At 49.9% G+C, this 13,401-nt stretch overlaps 1 protein-coding gene across 3 annotated transcripts in view; it reads left to right on the forward strand.

The window, feature by feature from the left end:
- Nucleotides 1–7,035: 7,035 nt before the first annotated feature.
- The window catches only part of Rims3 (regulating synaptic membrane exocytosis 3), a 36,358-nt gene continuing 29,992 nt past the window's right edge, over nt 7,036–13,401 (forward strand). The window contains exon 1 of one of the 3 annotated variants that reach the window (XM_051188696.1): nt 7,036–7,364. The gene's annotated coding sequence lies outside the window, so the exon portion shown is untranslated. The remainder of the gene's footprint in view (nt 7,365–13,401) is intronic. The other 2 variants (XM_051188699.1, XM_051188698.1) reach the window with 2 other exon arrangements.

Raw genomic sequence — 13,401 nt, forward strand, 5'->3', positions numbered from 1 at the left:
TGGGCCACCACCACTGGCCTCTTCCCCTCTCTTTTAAATTTAAGAATGATGCCATATTGCCCAGAGCTCCAGAACCTGTGATCTTCCTCCTTCCATACCATACTTCCCAACCCTCACCATAGCATGCAGGTGGCTCAAATGCCCAAGACCTACTTGTCTCTGGCCTCTCTACATCAATTTCCTCTGCTACCTGGAAACTTCCTCCCGCACTTTGTGACTCCAGAGACATTCTAGTTGGCCTGTGCAAAAGACCACCGGTTAGATGTCAGGAGTTCATATTGGAAATGGTGCCCCTTGCCTCAGGCTTTGGCCCTACCTGCTCCAGCCTAAAGGCTGGGAAGCTAAGGAGGTGGAACCCTGCACACTCCCTGTGCTCTCGGCCTCATGCTCCCTTCCAGAGATGGAAGGGAGTGAGACAGAAGAGGCACTTGCCGGCAGGCCACAGCACGCTCCTGCTCGTGGAGCACCGCTTTGGGTCCTGGAATGGATTCTCAGGATGTATGAAGTGAGTGGCTTTCCTCTGAGTGGATGTGAGTCAGGCAGAAACTGGACCGTTCTTGGGATCGTGATTGGAGCTCCTGCCTGGAACTTTCCATGGAGTTACCATTTCTTCCCCTTATTTATACAGTAGTCAGGTCTTAATGCATGTTTAGGGCCATCATGGATAGCTTCCTCCTCTTGCCTGTCCTCTTCTGGGTGCTTGGGAACTCGGAATACAGAGAAGATGAGAGAAGGAAAGAATTAGAAGTACGAACAGGGTAGAAACCCCTCACCAAGCGCTGGGTTGCCATCACTGCTGCTTATATCCATTTGCTCACTCATCTTTACAACTCCTCTATGAAGCCCGCAGCACATTTCACACATGCTGAAGGAAACACACTCAGAGAACAGTTCCCAGAAAATAAACAGCACAGCAGGGCTCAGAAGCCAAAGCCTGAGCTAGTGACAGCGCTTTGCAGCCTGCACTCTGAAGTGCTCACCAGGGGCCTCCTCGGCCAGGGATGACAAGAAAGAAGGGGGCTTCCAGAGGAGGTGACATCTGGACTGAGGCTGAGCACATGCTCATCGGGCCATAAGGTGGGATAGGGAAGCACTTTATCAGCAGGAGACACCTGTGGGAGCTGAGCGCCCAAGAAAGCTGGAAACCCCCCCTATATGGGCAGGAGGCGCATGCTCCACACCCCACAGGAGGGCTGTATCTTGCTTCTAGCCCTAGGAAATAGTAAGGGGATGGGGCCAGAGGAAGCATAAAGGAGAAGTGTTCCAATGGATGCCTGACTTCCAGACCTGCTTTAGGGTGCCTAGGATATGAGTTTGTAATTTCCCTTCGCCTTTTCTGGGTCCTCCCCACAGCTAACCCAGGTGTGGATTTCAGGAGGGCCAAGCTGGGTCTTATTCACCCTTCCATCCCAGCTACACAGCTCATGGCTCTTACTAGCTGCTCCTGAAAGAGTAACAAGCAACCTCCAAGGGGTCTCTTCTGACACAGCCCTCCTGTATGGCAGTTTTAGTTCTTTTAATTTTTAAGATTTATTTCGTGTGTGTGTGTGTGTGTGTGTGTACCACATGTGTGCTTGGTGCCTGCAAAGGCCAGAAGAGGTTACCAGGTCTGCTGGAACTGGAATAACAGTCGTGTGGTGCCATGTGGGTGCTGAGAATCAAACTTGGGTCCCCTACAAGAGCAACTGATGGGAGATGTCATTCTGTAAATCTATTTCCTCATATTGGTTAATGAATAAAGCTCTGTTGGCCAATAAGAAAGCAAGACAGGTGGGACAAGGAGACATGGAGGATTCAGGGGAGGCAGGAGGAGATTAAAAATGTAGGACCGAGACAGAAGAACGCCGATCCCTCTCTCCAGTAAGATGAGACCACATGGAAATACTTAGATTAATAGAAATGGGTTAATATTTAAGACAGAGCTAGCCAATAAGAAATGCTAGTAACAGGCTAACAGCATTATATCCAATAAAGACTCTCTGTGTGTTATTTGGGGCTGGCGCAGCACTGGGACCAGGCCGGCAGGAAAATACACTCATAACAAGCAACAGGTGCTTTTAACTGCCAATCTCTCTCTCCAGCACCCTTGTTTTTTTGGGGGGAGGGGTTGTGTATTTGTTTATGTGCACCCACAGTGGAGAGAAAACTGGTTCCTGAAAGTTGTCCTTTGACTTCCAAACACCTGTGGCATGTGCACACTGGTACTCACACATATAACATACACACACAAATAATAACTTAAAAATTTAAAAAGTCTCAACCGGGCAGTGATGGTGCATACCCTTAATCCCAGCACTCTGGAGGCAGAGGCAGAGACAGAGGCAGGTAGATCTCTGTAAGTTCCAGGCCAGCCTGGTCTACAAAGCTACATAGAGAAACCCTGTCTCAAAAAAAGAAAAAAAAAATTTAAAAGTCTCATTTTGCCTCACAGCTTCAGCCCATGGTCAATTGGCCAGCCTAGGGAGACACATCATAGGCTACAAGGTGCAGCAAAACTACTGATCTCACTGCCAGCAGGAAGAAGAGAGAAAGGGGGAGGAGGAGTCCTATGAGTCACACCTCCTAGCGCCTACAGACTTCCTACCTAAGTAGAGTTTCCCTAGTTCTCAGCAATGCTGTGCTTGAGACCCAGCTATTGCCATAAGGAGGTTTGGGTGTCACTTAAAAATAAAACCGTGGGGACTAGTGAAAGGCCTCTGGAGGTAAAGGCAGTGGCAGCCAATTCTGACCTGAATTCGACCCCTATAACCTACATGATAGCATGGTAGGAGAGAACCAACATCTTTTTGTTGTTTTTGTTTTTCAAGACAGGGTTTCCCTGTGTAGCTTTGGAGCCTGTCCTGGAACTCACTCTGTAGACCAGGCTGGCCTCAAACTCACAGAGATCCACCTGCCTCTGCCTCCTGAGTGCTGGGACTAAAGGCGTGCGCCCAGCTAGAGAACCAACATCTTTTAAACCCCCACCCTCACCTCACATACATATACACAGACAGACAGACAGGCGTGCGCGCCACACACACACACACACACATACACACACACACACACACACACACACACACACAGGTTTTTGCTTGTTTGTTTTTTACAGATGAAACCATGGGGTCCAGGAGACGACTCAGCAGGTAAATGTTCTTGCTTCACAAACTTGGTTGTTTGAGTTCAATCCCTGGAATTTACTCAAACTTCTTAAGGGTGCCCTCTGACTGCCACTGGCCTTGGACTCATGGAGGAGAAGGAAGAGGAGGAAGAAGAAGGAGAATAAGGAAGAAGAAAGAAGGAGGAAGAGGAGAAGAAGGAGAAGGAGGAGGGGAAGGAGAAGAAAGACGAAGAAGGAAGAAGGAAGAAGAAGGAGAAGAAGACAAACGTGTAAAACAGCCTGAACTGAAACTTGCAGTTTCCAGAATGGCCACATGAGGGAAGTGGTGAGCAGCCTGCAGGCGGACTCTGGCTTAGCCTTATCACCTGCTGAGGACCCAGATGGCAGAGTTGGGGTTTCCGGGCCTTCCCAGTCCTAGAACAGGTGGGCGCTGGCCGGGATGCCTTAGGAAGAGTCTCTGTGATGTGATATGCTGTGCCTGGTCTGGATTCACAGGCCCTTCTTGTGTATTCCTCTAGGCTTGGGAGAGGAGACAGCAGGACAGAGGGACAGGCAGAGTGGGGAGCATTTATCTCCTGCAGCTTGTGATTTGTCTTTCACATTTGATATCACGGTCACTTCTTTGGTAGGGAATATTATCGAACGTCTCAGTGTTTTCCGTTACGGTTTCTTAGCTTAGAGAAAGTCTTTGGTTTCCAGATGATCAAAACAATTGCCCATGTTTTTCTCCAGGTATATCGTATGGTGCTATTATATAAATATGTGCTCCACCTGAAGTTTATTTGCCTGTGTAAGATGTGACTTGTTTTCTGTTTCCCCAAACCATTAGCCAGTCCTTCCACCCATTTAATGAGCAGTCTATTTTTTTCTCTATATCCCCATCTTTTTTTTTCTTTTTCTTTCTTTTTTTTCTTTTTTCTTTTTCTTTTCTTTCTTTCTTTCTTTCTTTCTTTCTTTTTTTTTTTTTTTGAGACATCTTGCTCTGTAGCTCAGACTACCCTCCAACTCTTGATCCTTCTCTCTCAGCCTCCCGAGTGCTGGGATTACAGGCGTTGCCCACCATGCCCAGCCTCTCCAACCCCCCCCACCCCCAGTTTATCTGAAACACTGTCTTCATGAAATTCCCCAGTGTGGCTGGGCCTATTTCTTTCATTTATTGTTTGTTATTGTACAGATTTATGTAGAGTCATAACTCAATACATGTAAACAGTGTGCAATGATCAAATTAGGGTAGTTAGCATTTCTCTCTCCATTAAACATTAAAAACATTTTGTTACCAGATGCTAATTGTATTTGTTTATGTAGGACAGTGTGCTGGTTCAGCACCCATGTACAATATGTACTGAGCAAGTCAGGGTAATGAACACTTCCATCTCCTTGACATTACTCTGTGTTTGGAGATGTCAAGTTTCTCTCTTCTTGGGATTCATATAGTGCTTAGGTTGTCTCTGAGCTGCAGTCATCAGTGGGTCCATTTCTGTAGCCCACTTTGCTTCAGGGATGTCTTGTCCTGCTGCACGGCCATACTGTGTAAGAACATAGACTTTATAGCACTTTCTTAATGTAATTTAATCTTATTTTTAAAATCCTGCACACTTATTCTTCTATTTGCACTTAAGAGTCAACTCACCTCAATCTTCTGCAAACATATACACAGGAGGGCCTGAAATTTGCGTATTTCCTTAGAAAGGAAAGTTTCAACAATGGGCAAAGAGACCATGATGCCAGCAGCAGCTCCTGACGTATGGGTCCCTCTCTGTGACAGGGGGCTAAGAGGAAGCACGACTCCCCTCAAGTGTTCTACCCCTCACAGCTCTGAATTCACTATCTTTCACCCCCATCAGTTTCCAGATACTTCCCTGGCCGGCCCTCACATTGCCTCCTTTAATCTAATTCCCTTGCTTGCTCTGCCCGGAACAGGCCGCCTACCATACAGGCTCTAGTTCTAGGCCTAGATTAGATGGTAACAACATTATCATTTTTTTTCAACATTATCTTTAATAAACAAATAAAATCATGAATCTCAGCTGATGACCTAAGGAATCCAGCTCTTGGCTTTTTACATTACTGGGCCTCAGTTTACCATGTGGAGAAGGTATGAAATGGGATGAGGGAGGGATGCCCTTTATCTGAGTCATTTCCATGTTCTTCCCACCTTCTCACTCATCATTCATATTTTGTGAAATTAAGAATCTTCCAGCAGTAGCTAGGCCTGGTGGCACACATCTTTAATCCCAGCACATAGGAGCCAGAGGCAAGAGGATCTCTGCATTCGAGGCCAGCCCGGTCTACAACATGAGTTCCAAGACAGCCAGGCATACACAGAGAAACCCTGTCTCAAGAAAAAACAAAAATAATGACAACAAAAGAAACCTTCCAGCCTGAGAGCAGAGATAGCTAGTCCAAAGCTTGCTTAAGCACAGCAAGTTGGGAGCAGGTGGGACCCTAGGAGAGGTATCCTCAGGCCCTAAGCTGCGGAGGCTTAAATCAGGACATCCACCTAAGTTCATTCAGACAGATGCCAAGCCCTTCCTGGTGGCTCTTTTTGGTTGTCAACTTGGCCACATCTGGAATTAATTGAAATCCAAGTGGCCAGGCACACTTGTGAGGGATTTTTTTCTTAATTAAATCATATGAAGTGGGAAGACCCACTTTTAATTGCCCTCTTTGTCGGTGGGAAGATCCACCATTGATGGCAGCCTATGTAAGGGACATGGATGAAGGAAGCTTGCTCTCTGTGTCTGCTTGCCTTCACTCTCACTAGCAAGTCAATTCCTTCACTGACATTAGAGCCTTCTTCTTCAGGATTTGGATGCATACTAAAGACCAGCTGAGACATCTGGCCTCGTAGACTGAACAACTACTGGATTCTTGTGCTTTCTGTTGGTAGACAGCCATGGTTGGACTAGCTGAACCACAGCCTGTAAGCCATTCTAATAACCCTCCCTGGATATATGTGTACATGTGTATAAGTGTGTGTGTGTGTGCATAATATGTGTAATGTAATATTATACACACACACACACACAAATATGGGGTAGGAGAGACTGATACTTTGGGTCTGAGAACTCTTGGTGTCAGGACTGGCCAGTACAGTTCCAGAGTTTCTTCTTAACAGAAACCATCAAGAAAGCCCTTTATGATTTCAGAAACTAAAAATAACTACAGATATTAAGAAAAATCTCCTCAGGACAAGACCAACCAAATTGAAAACCACTACCACAGGTGAGGAGGGGGTTAACACAGAGGCCTGATACTCTAATCCCTTCTCCTAACTCCAAAGGGGGCATTGGAAAGTCTTTTAAGGAAAAAAAAAAAGATGTATTTTTACTTTGTTTGTATGTGTGTGAGCATAAGTGTGCTGATGCCTGCAGAGGCCAGAAGAGGGCATCGGATGCCTTGGAGCTGGAGTTACAGGTGGTTGTGAGTTGCCTGATGTGGGTGTTGGGAGTGGAACTCTGATCCCCTTCAAGAGCAGCGGGCTCTCTTAACTGCTGATCAGATCTCTCTAGCTCCAGAAAGCCTTTCACAGCAGGAACTTGTGCAAGTCCTTTCTCCTCTCTGAGCTTCCTTTTCTTCCTTCCTTTCTTTCTTTTTTTTCAAATCTTGGTCTTTAAAATGGACTCTTACGTTTGTAAGTTGCTTAGCCTTATTGCTCACTAACTGACATTCCTGGACCTGGTTCAGAGTAGATGGGGGCACCTGGGAGGTACCCTCAAAGACAAGGGAAGAGGAGTGGACAGGCAGAGGGCAGGAGGAGCATCTTAGGGACAGAGAACTACTTGAGCTGCCCCAACCCCTGCTTCTTAGAGGTTCGCCCCTTCTAGGCCTACTCGGTATGGATAGACCTAGAAGGTCCAGATTCCCACGGCCCCGCCCATCATGGGGCCCCGCCCCATTCACTAATCCCTCCCACCAGCTCGAGGCCCCGCCCCTGGCAGGGCCCTCTTCGCCTCCCGCCAGCCGTGGCTCAGGCTTTGCACCCGGCGGCTACTGAGAACTGTGGCGTCCGCGGAGCCAGCAGCGCAGGCGGAGAGAAGCGGAGCTGTCCGGCCCGGCGGTGGGCGATGCCCCCGTGAGTCTCTGTCGCTGCCCGTCCCCGCCCCGCGTCCCTACCCCTTCGGAGTCCGAGCCCGCCAGGGGCCGGGCCGCGCCTACCGCCGGGTCCGCGGGGCGGGGTCCCAGGGCAGCACCTGCCTCGCCTTGCGGAGCCACTCCGCCAGCGGAGCCCCGCACCCGGCGTGGACCCCGGCCCCATCTCGGGGTAAGTCATCAGGCCTTGCGCGCCTGCGAGTGGGCGTGGGGAGGGGGCTGCGGACAGGGGACCACGCCGGGGAAGGGGGGTTCTGGCCGGCCGCCGAGCGCTACGTAGGAACGTGTGCCAGGTCTGGGGGGCGGGGGCCCGAGATGCGCACAGCCTGGGATGGCTGTGGGGCGGGGGCTGAACATGGGGAAGCCTGGAAAATGGGGTAGGAACCCCAGAATCTGGAGTACTTTGCTGACGCGCTGGGCTCACCTGGGGCCCTGGTCTTCAACAACAGCATTGCTTCGCATAGCATTTTTGGAAAGTGCTTAAAATCTCTCCTGGAAAGGCAGCCTGCCTTTCTCCCTCCTATCTGTACCCTGATTGGGAAGCGGCCACTTTTTCCTCCCATCGTGACACCATTGTAGCCGGAGAAACACCCCCCTCCCCAGGAAAGGAGAGAGGTGGTGCTCACGCAGCCTCAGGGTGGGAAGAGGGGGCTTCTGGGAAGCTGGGGGGAAAGTGGTCAGGGGCACGATAGGTTGCCCAGGGCTTCAGGGAACTTGGCAAGACCCTTCATGGGTCACTGTGGCATATTCTGGTTCGGTTGGGAGGATAGGTCCCCCTGGCCGGTCTCCTGGCTGCCCGCATCCCAGGCCCCAATCATCTTTGGACAACCCAGCCTCAATGAGTGAGTCTCCTTCTAGTGACTCAGAAGCTAGGGAATGGTCCATAGTTCTTGTGGTCCCAGGCTGAGATGGGAAATGCTATACCTAAGGCCAGAGAAACAAGGGGCTCTAGCTGGCAATGCCACCACGGGCCTTCAAGGCTTGGGCCTGGGGGAATGGCTGTGTCCAGCCCTGTCTCTAAGGGGAGATCTGTGAGTGGGAAGGAGGCTGCTGCTTTTCCCGTTGCCCTGTGATCTGTTGGTGATGATTTCTCACTTGGCTTTGGGGCCTGAATGGGAGAAAGGAGGTCTCTCACCAAGGGGTTAACAAACCATCTCCACAGCTGCTGCCAGCCATCAATTAGTCCATAATCACAATCACGCAGCTGGCAACTGTCCATACAGGCAAGTGAAGAGGGTAGCCTAATGGGACATTCTCTGGACAGGAGCCTGTTATGTTTGAACCAGATATGCAGGGACTCTCTGGGGTTCAACAGACATCTGGGCATTTACAAGGGGTGAAACTTATCTTCAAACCCTGGCTCTCATACTTTCTATGTGAGATTAAAGAAAGCACTTGCCTTCTCTGAGCCTCTTTCAACAAAACAGATCTATGTTTTAGGAGGAGTAAATACTGTGGTTTGGTTGGTTTGAACAGCTTCTCCCTGAGTCTAGCCCCATTGGCTCAGGGCATAACTACTGAACTATAAGCAACACTGTGCCAAGTTCTTGCTGGAGCAGGCGTGCTGAAGACAGGAGCTGTGGACTCAGCAGGGACCTTGTTCCCTCCTCCAGGGGATGTGGTCGGTGTCACTGTCTTAACTGTTCTCTCTCCCTCCTTGCCACTCCTAGTCTATGGACATTGATTGGACTGTATGCTTTGGAGCCCGGGCCTGATGCTGCTGGCTCTCTGGGTCCCTCCTCTCCCTGAGCAGGTGCTGAGCTCTCTGTGGGTTGTCAGGAGTCTGGGTAATGCCTGCCCATAGTTGCAGTAGTAGCTGGCCCTTTAAGGAGTGAAGAAAACAATTACCAGGCTGGGCATTGCATCAGCTGGAGCCTGGAGGGTCCCAGGGGAGGGGCGGGGGATGCTGGTGGTTGATTTCATTAGTGCCCTGTGAGAACTCTCACCTGAGTCTGCCCGACTCCCCAGCTGAAGCCTTACCCTCACCCCAGGCAACAGCCACCCCAGAAACCCTACTTTGGAAGGCTTTTCTGTATACCCCGGTCTTGTTATGAGCCAACAGGCACAGAGGTGTAGGACAGTGCCTCTCACACAGCATTTTGCTGACCATAACAATGGCCCTTCCTGCTAGCATTCTGCTGACTTGGGGTACAGAGTGCATCTCCTACAGCAACATTTTGCTGATAATGGGGTGTCTTCCCTATTTGTGTTTGGCTGACATGTGGGTATTTCTTTCACAGTGGGTACAGATGACTTGGCCACTGGCCTCTTTTCATGATGGGGCTGTGATCCACAGAGGTGTCCGTGACCGGACATAGGGACTAGGCTGGGATGTGCTTTGTGGGGGAGATGGATTGGTTGTGAGTGGTGAGTCACAAGGGTTTGGGGTCAGTGGCAGACAGGAGACTAGGTACTTGGGCATCAGACAGAGCAAAGGTTCATGTCCTCCACCTGTGATTACTACAGGTGTTGCTCTCAGCTCCCTTTCCTTCGTTGGCTCTGGGAAGCATGAATGATTGCCAGGCTTGGTGGTACCTGCCTGTATTCCTTGCACTTGGAAAGACAGAGGCAGTAGGAGTGTTATAAGCCTAGACTACATAGCAGAGTTACAGAATGAGGCCTATTTCAAAAATCCAAGCTCAAACTAGGAATGCTTTGCATCCAAACTGGCCCACCTACCTAGAAGGTACTGCTGAATTAAGTATGGTACTGGAATATACAACCAGCCTAGGGCAGGTGGAACCTTTTCTGATGATTCTCGGCCCTTGCAAGTTTGGACTTTTCACACTTGGAGCTCAAGATAGTTGAGTAAGAGCTGAATATGATAGTATACCCTGTAATCCCAGCTGATGGCAAGTAGATCAGGAGCTCAAGGCTAACCTGAGCTTATAACAAGTTTGAGGCCAGCCTGGGCTACATGAGACCCTGTCTCAAAAACCAAACAAAACAAAAATACCATGATACCATTCAGGGCCATTGCACAAGAAACAGAAGGAGGCAGGGGAGGAGTGGGAGAAGGGAGTGAGGGTCCTCTTGCCTCTGCTGCAGGGGACACAGTTACTCAGTAGCACTGGTACAGCAAGCTCTGGGAACCATGGAGTTCGTGCTGTAGTAGGGTCTTGGGCTAGAGCAGCTGTGACATGTGTTGAAAGTAATGGTTCATGGGCCTTTCGCTGTAGGTTGTTCCTCTGCTTTCTGGGGTTCAGGAAGGGCTTCCAGAGAGGTTGGACGTCTTAGTTGAGACACGGAGAATGCCAAGTGGTCACGGAGGCAAAGAAGTATGGATGAATAGGGAGGGAACAATATTTATGGTCCCTGGTGCTTCGAGAACATCCTGGTGATAGAATGAAGGGGTGTGTGGCAGACTAGGGAACAGCCAAGCTCCACAACCCTGGCTCAGCAATATACTAGAGACATGGAGGCTTACTCAGAAGCAGTGGCAACCCCTAATGGATTTTAAAGAGCAGAGGCAGGGTCAGACTTCCAGATGTGTGTGCTGTGGCCTCCTTGTGCGTGACCTTTTGCCCTCTCTGAGCCCTTCCCTTGAGTAGCAGCAGAGATGGTACCCAGGGAGCCCTTGTTTATGTGTCTCTTCCCAGGGGGGAGGCAGTCCTAGTGTCTTCAGATCCCTCTCTGTGGGCTGAGCCACATCTCAGCCTTGTTGACCCAGCTCAGCCCTCAAGGCCAGGTTTTCCCAGCCTCTGGGGAGCCAGAGGGCAAGGTGTAGAGCTTTGATACTAGTCTGCTCTGTGTTCAGATCCTAACCCAGCAGTTCATGAGCAGAGCATGCCCATGTCTAAACTTGAATGTCATCAGCTATAAAGTGGGAAGAAGAAAGTGAAATTCTAGCTGGAAAATGTCAGGTGGCATCTTCACTGTCTCACTTGAAGGCTAGCACAGGTTGGCTCAAGGTAGGGTAGCCTAGTGGGCCTCCACACCTTTAACTTTCTGCCGCCATGGTCTGGAGAGAATTGTTTTGAACAAGGGCCCGGGCTTTCATTTAGCACTGGTCTTTTCATATTATCTAGAGAGGGGACAGGCTTGAAAATAGCTCCTGAAGGTAGGCCATCGAAGGCTGAGGGCCTGACTATCTGTCCAAAGGTGGGTGGGATATTAGTGACGGTAAAGCTTACATGGGGTTTCTCCTATGGTTTCTCCTCAAAGCACTTTACACTCATTTTTACCAACGAGGGAAAGATGGGCGTCATCTCCATGGTATAGATGAGGGACCTGAGGTTATTTGACCACAGTCCCACAGTTATTAAAAGACAGACAGGGTGACTGGTAGCAAGACAGCAGGCAATTCCTGGGGAGTCTTCACTTAGGTGAGGGGCTGCCTGAGCTGAACCTGGAAGAACTTGGCATGCATTCATTCATCCATTCACTTATTCACTCAACTCACAGGATCTTACTGTGTTGTGTAGCCCTGGCTTGCCTGGTTGCTACTTAGAACTTGTGGCAGTTCTGTCTCAGCTCCTTAAGTACTGGAATTATAGACATGCACTGTCATGCTTGGAAGGGAGAACCTGGCTTTGTCCAGAGGGATGAAGGGATACAGGGTAAGAAAACTCTTTTATCTGGGCACGGGTGTGCTCCTTGGCTGAGAGAGGGAGATTCAAGGCCAGATGCCTTCAGGGTATGAAAGAGGATAATCTTTTGGCTTCCTGATTCTGACTGTCCAAGCCCAGATTCTCTGGCCACTCTGCCCCCAGGTCCTGCTGTTGCCATGGCTCCTCGGAGTTAAACTGACCCCTCTTCTCCCTGCACCACCCCTTTGCCATCCTCACCAGGTCATCTCACCATTCTGAATTTAATTATCTCTTCTGGGTTCAGTACCTGTAGGTCTTAGTGCTTCCTAGACATAGCCTTAGGATCAGACCCAGGTCCCTAGCTCTACCCACCTGCACCTGCTCTGCTTCCAAGGTCCCTGGCTTGTCTCTGTCACCGTCACCATCACCCACCCACTTGCTCAAGCTGGAAGCTGGAAATTCTCCTGGACACCTCCCTGTCTTCGCCCCCACAGCCTACAGCCAAGCCTAGCGAGCCTTGTTCTCCAGCATCCCTCTCTTGGGTCAGGTCTAAGGCCCCTCTTCCTGCCCACACTCCCCTTCAGAATGCTACTATTTGTCATCTAGACACCCATGACCCCCTCTTACCTGGATTCCTTACAGTCTCATGCTTGCCACACTTGCTATCATGTTGTGGATGCAGCCAGCACGATCTTCTAAAGATAAATGTTTGATTGTGTCATTTCCCTGCTTAAAACTCCCAGGACTTCTTAGATTAAAATCCGGATACTCTGACGCAGTCTACAAGGCCCTGTGTGATCTGGTCCTCACCTCCCTGTTTGCATTGTCTTCTACCATTCTTTCTTACCTTCCACTGCAGGACATTTACACCTGTCCCTGATGCACCCCCACCCCTCCAGGGGCCCTGCTGACTCCTTCTGTTCCTAGACACCAACCCCAGTGTCATTTCAGCAGAGAAATCTAAAAGTCAAGAGCTAAATGCCCCATTTCCTTTGGACGCCCTCCTCCTCTTCCTCCTCTTGTGGATGTCTCTCTGTGCGGTATGGCTCATGTACAGGAGTGCATGGGCACACTTACCCATGAGCACAGTGTCTTCCTCTGTCTGCTCCTTTCCTTATTGCCTTGAGATAAGGTCTCTCACTGAACCGGAAGCTCACTCTAGGCCGGCTGGCCAGCAAGATTCTCCCTTTTCTGTCCTCTAATCCTGAACTCAAAACACACTCACAGTCTTACCTGGCTTTTTACATGGATGCAGGGATTCAAACTCAGGTCTCTGTGCTTGCACAGGGACCACTTAGATCAAACCGCAGCCCCAGGACACTTGGGACACTTTATTCTCTTCCCATCATCTCTCTTTGCTGACCTGAGCCTTCAGTGAGTCTGGAACCGGTGTTACCTAGCCGAGGCACCTAGTAGGGACACGGTGAGTTGGCTGGTCACAAAAGAGCGGAAGCCTCATCCTGCAGCATCCTCAGTGGCCTCCCTGCCTCCAGGCCTGCCTTTTCAATCTTTTCTCCACACATCCCCAGAGTGATCTTTCCAAAACACAGAACTGACCCTGTCACCCCCCTGCTACTTAAAATACTTCAATAGCTCCCCGTAGCTGAGAGGAAAAGGCCTCAGCTTCTTAGCATGGTATTCAAAGCTCTTTATGATCTGTCCCCAACTCCCTGTTCGTCC

The sequence above is a fragment of the Phodopus roborovskii genome, unplaced genomic scaffold, assembly GCF_943737965.1.
Source record: "Phodopus roborovskii unplaced genomic scaffold, PHOROB, whole genome shotgun sequence".
In the NCBI taxonomy this organism is placed as follows: domain Eukaryota; kingdom Metazoa; phylum Chordata; class Mammalia; order Rodentia; family Cricetidae; genus Phodopus; species Phodopus roborovskii.